The sequence below is a fragment of the Pseudophryne corroboree genome, unplaced genomic scaffold (assembly GCF_028390025.1).
Source record: "Pseudophryne corroboree isolate aPseCor3 unplaced genomic scaffold, aPseCor3.hap2 scaffold_138, whole genome shotgun sequence".
In the NCBI taxonomy this organism is placed as follows: Eukaryota; Metazoa; Chordata; class Amphibia; order Anura; family Myobatrachidae; genus Pseudophryne; species Pseudophryne corroboree.
The window spans coordinates 730588-736788 of NW_026968006.1; positions in this window are offsets into that span (position 1 = coordinate 730588).

Genomic DNA, 6201 nt, shown 5'->3' on the forward strand with positions numbered 1-6201 from the left:
TGTAGGGTACCTGGCCTTCTCTGATGTAATCAGAGTTAGATTTGATTCAGTGATTTTATAAAAACACCTAGGAAGCACAATTTAGCAGTGGGTTGCAGAGAAAAAGAAAAATGCTGGCAAAAAAATCAAATTGCGTGATTAAACAGCTCTTCATTTTCTGGCTTTATTTTTATGCTAACAAATTTGTTCTCTGAAAAGTGTCCACAAAGCCAAGTCTCTGATTAACACCTTTGTAGGGATAGTTTTTCACCTATTACTAAATTAAACTTGCTTCATTGGAAAGGCAGCAAGATGCATCCTCATTTCAATGTCTACTGAAATAATACAGGTTGACACCAGGAAACATTAACGCCACTGCATCCTTGCTGCTTTCTCATGTGGAAGTCTGTTTAATGTGAAAACAAGGTGATATCTAATTAGCACACAGGTAAGGAATTAAGAAAATCTTTATTTAAGGGTGAAGATGTTTCTCACAAAATCATTGCCCCAATGCATCATTGAAATTCAAGCTGGAAAGATGATTTTAATATATCACTTGTACATTTTGTATTGCTCTTCTGGTGACAATGTAGTTTGTTTTGGTCAATTACCATTTTAATAATAGGGTAAAGAAAATGAAGTGGATTTTTGAAAGAAAACAATACTGTCAATATACTATTAAAACAAATTAAAATGGTAAAAGTTATTGTACTTTAAGTAAAAATAAAAGAGCCAAAATATCAATCCCAGTTTTGGATTACTTTAATTAACAAAAAAAATGCATATAGCAGAGGATAGTTTCAATCTGCCTACCTCTGGCTTATGGGCCCAGCATGCTTCCATTGCAGTACTCTGCTGCACATGTAAGTGCAAGAGATCCTGAAGCACTCACTCATCATGGGAAAGTACCAATGTGTTTTTTCGTTGGTTGATGGAAGAAACATCTTACAAAAACTCTCCAGATTATTGACTTTTTAAAGTTTTTCTAGGAAACGTTTTAGATGAATGCTTATTAGCCTTTGTCAGTAGGAACGTTTGCAAAGTGTCTCTGTGGCGCAATCAGTTAGTATGTATGGCTATTAACCAAAAGGTTGGTGGTTCAATCCCACCCAGGGACATAATTGACCTTGTTATCAGATTTTGGTGATCTTTAAGTAGACAAGTCAAATTTCATACCCCCTGTTATGGTGTAGGGTACCTGGCCTTCTCTGATGTAATCAGAGTTAGATTTGATTCAGTGATTTTATAAAAACATCTAGGAAGCACAATTTAGCAGTGGGTTGCAGAGAAAAAGAAATATGCTGGCAAAAAAATCAAATTGCGTGATTAAACAGCTCTTCATTTTCTGGCTTTATTTTTATGCTAACAAATTTGTTCTCTGAAAAGTGTCCACAAAGCCAAGTCTCTGATTAACACCTTTGTAGGGATGGTTTTTCACCTATTACTAAATTAAACTTGCTTCATTGGAAAGGCAGCAAGATGCATCCTCATTTCAATGTCTACTGAAATAATACAGGTTGACACCAGGAAACATTAACGCCACTGCTTCCTTGCTGCTTTCTCATGTGGAAGTCTGTTTAATGTGAAAACAAGGTGATATCTAATTAGCACACAGGTAAGGAATTAAGAAAATCTTTATTTAAGGGTGAAGATGTTTCTCACAAAATCGTTGCCCCAATGCATCATTGAAATTCAAGCTGGAAAGATGATTTTAATATATCACTTGTACATTTTGTATTGCTCTTCTGGTGACAATGTAGTTAGTTTTTGTCAATTACCATTTTAATAATAGGGTAAAGAAAATTAAGTGGATTTTTGAAAGAAAACAATACTGTCAATATACTATTAAAACAAATTAAAATGGTAAAAGTTATTGTACTTTAAGTAAAAATAAAAGAGCCAAAATATCAATCCCAGTTTTGGATTACTTTAATTAACAAAAAAAAATGCATATAGCAGAGGATAGTTTCAATCTGCCTACCTCTGGGTTATGGGCCCAGCATGCTTTCATTGCAGTACTCTGCTGCTCATGTAAGTGCAAGAGATCCTGAAGCACTCACTCATCATGGGAAAGTACCAATGTGTTTCTTTGTTGGTTGATGGAAGAAACATCTTACAAAAACTCTCCAGATTATTGACTTTTTAAAGTTTTTCTAGGAAACGTTTTAGATGAATGCTTATTAGCCTTTGTCAGTAGGAACTTTTGCAAAGTGTCTCTGTGGCGCAATCAGTTAGTATGTATGGCTATTAACCAAAAGGTTGGTGGTTCAATCCCACCCAGGTACCTAATTGACCTTGTTATCAGATTTTGGTGATCTTTAAGTAGACAAGTCAAATTTCATACCCCCTGTTATGGTGTAGGGTACCTGGCCTTCTCTGATGTAATCAGAGTTAGATTTGATTCAGTGATTTTATAAAAACACCTAGGAAGCACAATTTAGCAGTGGGTTGCAGAGAAAAAGAAATATGCTGGCAAAAAAATCAAATTGCGTGATTAAACAGCTCTTCATTTTCTGGCTTTATTTTTATGCTAACAAATTTGTTCTCTGAAAAGTGTCCACAAAGCCAAGTCTCTGATTAACACCTTTGTAGGGATGGTTTTTCACCTATTACTAAATTAAACTTGCTTCATTGGAAAGGCAGCAAGATGCATCCTCATTTCAATGTCTACTGAAATAATACAGGTTGACACCAGGAAACATTAACGCCACTGCATCCTTGCTGCTTTCTCATGTGGAAGTCTGTTTAATGTGAAAACAAGGTGATATCTAATTAGCACACAGGTAAGAAATTACGAAAATCTTTATTTAAGGGTGAAGATGTTTCTCACAAAATCGTTGCCCCAATGCATCATTGAAATTCAAGCTGGAAAGATGATTTTAATATATCACTTGTACATTTGTATTGCTCTTCTGGTGACAATGTAGTTTGTTTTTGTCAATTACCATTTTAATAATAGGGTAAAGAAAATGAAGTGGATTTTTGAAAGAAAACAATACTGTCAATATACTATTAAAACAAAATAAATGGTAAAAGTTATTGTACTTTAAGTAAAAATAAAAGAGCCAAAATATCAATCCCAGTTTTGGATTACTTTAATTAACAAAAAAAAATGCATATAGCAGAGGATAGTTTCAATCTGCCTACCTCTGGGTTATGAGCCCAGCATGCTTCCATTGCTGTACTCTGCTGCACATGTAAGTGCAAGAGATCCTGAAGCAGTCACTCATCATGGGAAAGTACCAATGTGTTTCTTCGTTGGTTGATAGAAGAAACATCTTACAAAAACTCTCCAGATTATTGACTTTTTAAAGTTTTTCTAGGAAACATTTTAGATGAATGCTTATTAGCATTTGTCAGTATGTACTTTTGCAAAGTGTCTCTGTGGCGCAATCAGTTAGTGTGTAAGGCTATTAACCAAAAGGTTGGTGGTTCAATCCCACTCAGGGACGTAATTGACCTTGTTATCAGATTTTGGTGATCTTTAAGTAGACAAGTCAAATTTCATACCCCCTGTTATAGTGTAGGGTACCTGGCCTTCTCTGATGTAATCAGAGTTAGATTTGATTCAGTGATTTTATAAAAACAGCTAGGAAGCACAATTTAGCAGTGGGTTGCAGAGAAAAAGAAAAATGCTGGCAAAAAAATCCATTTGAGTGATTAAACAGCTCTTCATTTTCTGGCTTTATTTTTATGCTAACAAATTTGTTCTCTGAAAAGTGTCCACAAAGCCAAGTCTCTGATTAACACCTTTGTAGGGATGGTTTTTCACCTATTACTAAATTAAACTTGCTTCATTGGAAAGGCAGCAAGATGCATCCTCATTTCAATGTCTACTGAAATAATACAGGTTGACACCAGGAAACATTAACGCCACTGCATCCTTGCTGCTTTCTCATGTGGAAGTCTGTTTAATGTGAAAACAAGGTGATATCTAATTAGCACACAGGTAAGGAATTAAGAAAATCTTTATTTAAGGGTGAAGATGTTTCTCACAAAATCGTTGCCCCAATGCATCATTGAAATTCAAGCTGGAAAGATGATTTTAATATATCACTTGTACATTTTGTATTGCTCTTCTGGTGACAATGTAGTTTGTTTTGGTCAATTACCATTTTAATAATAGGGTAAAGAAAATGAAGTGGATTTTTGAAAGAAAACAATACTGTCAATATACTATTAAAAAAAATGAAAATGGTAAAAGTTATTGTACTTTAAGTAAAAATAAAAGAGCCAAAATATCAATCCCAGTTTTGGATTACTTTAATTAACAAAAAAAATGCATATAGCAGAGGATAGTTTCAATCTGCCTACCTCTGGCTTATGGGCCCAGCATGCTTCCATTGCAGTACTCTGCTGCACATGTAAGTGCAAGAGATCCTGAAGCACTCACTCATCATGGGAAAGTACCAATGTGTTTTTTCGTTGGTTGATGGAAGAAACATCTTACAAAAACTCTCCAGATTATTGACTTTTTAAAGTTTTTCTAGGAAACGTTTTAGATGAATGCTTATTAGCCTTTGTCAGTAGGAACTTTTGCAAAGTGTCTCTGTGGCGCAATCAGTTAGTATGTATGGCTATTAACCAAAAGGTTGGTGGTTCAATCCCACCCAGGGACATAATTGACCTTGTTATCAGATTTTGGTGATCTTTAAGTAGACAAGTCAAATTTCATACCCCCTGTTATGGTGTAGGGTACCTGGCCTTCTCTGATGTAATCAGAGTTAGATTTGATTCAGTGATTTTATAAAAACATCTAGGAAGCACAATTTAGCAGTGGGTTGCAGAGAAAAAGAAATATGCTGGCAAAAAAATCAAATTGCGTGATTAAACAGCTCTTCATTTTCTGGCTTTATTTTTATGCTAACAAATTTGTTCTCTGAAAAGTGTCCACAAAGCCAAGTCTCTGATTAACACCTTTGTAGGGATGGTTTTTCACCTATTACTAAATTAAACTTGCTTCATTGGAAAGGCAGCAAGATGCATCCTCATTTCAATGTCTACTGAAATAATACAGGTTGACACCAGGAAACATTAACGCCACTGCTTCCTTGCTGCTTTCTCATGTGGAAGTCTGTTTAATGTGAAAACAAGGTGATATCTAATTAGCACACAGGTAAGGAATTAAGAAAATCTTTATTTAAGGGTGAAGATGTTTCTCACAAAATCGTTGCCCCAATGCATCATTGAAATTCAAGCTGGAAAGATGATTTTAATATATCACTTGTACATTTTGTATTGCTCTTCTGGTGACAATGTAGTTAGTTTTTGTCAATTACCATTTTAATAATAGGGTAAAGAAAATTAAGTGGATTTTTGAAAGAAAACAATACTGTCAATATACTATTAAAACAAATTAAAATGGTAAAAGTTATTGTACTTTAAGTAAAAATAAAAGAGCCAAAATATCAATCCCAGTTTTGGATCACTTTAATTAACAAAAAAAAAAAGCATACAGCAGAGGATAGTTTCAATCTGCCTACCTCTGGGTTATGAGCCCAGCATGCTTCCATTGCTGTACTCTGCTGCACATGTAAGTGCAAGAGATCCTGAAGCACTCACTCATCATGGGAAAGTACCAATGTGTTTCTTCGTTGGTTGATGGAAGAAACATCTTACAAAAACTCTCCAGATTATTGACTTTTTAAAGTTTTTCTAGGAAACGTTTTAGATGAATGCTTATTAGCCCTTGTCAGTATATACTTTTGCAATGTGTCTCTGTGGCGCAATTAGTTAGTGTATACGGCTATTAACCAAAAGGTTGGTGGTTCAATCCCACCCAGGTACGTAATTGACCTTGTTATCAGATTTTGGTGATCTTTAAGTAGACAAGTCAAAATTTCAAACCCCCTGTTATGGTGTAGGGTACCTGGCCTTCTCTGATGTAATCAGAGTTAGATTTGATTCAGTGATTTTATAAAAACAGCTAGGAAGCACAATTTAGCATTGGGTTGCAGAGAAAAAGAAATATGCTGGCAAAAAAATCCATTTGAGTGATTAAACAGCTCTTCATTTTCTGGCTTTATTTTTATGCTAACAAATTTGTTCTCTGAAAAGTGTCCACAAAGCCAAGTCTCTGATTAACACCTTTGTAGGGACGGTTTTTCACCTATTACTAAATTAAACTTGCTTCATTGGAAAGGCAGCAAGATGCATCCTCATTTCAATGTCAACTGAAATAATACAGGTTGACACCAGGAAACATTAACGCCACTGCATCCT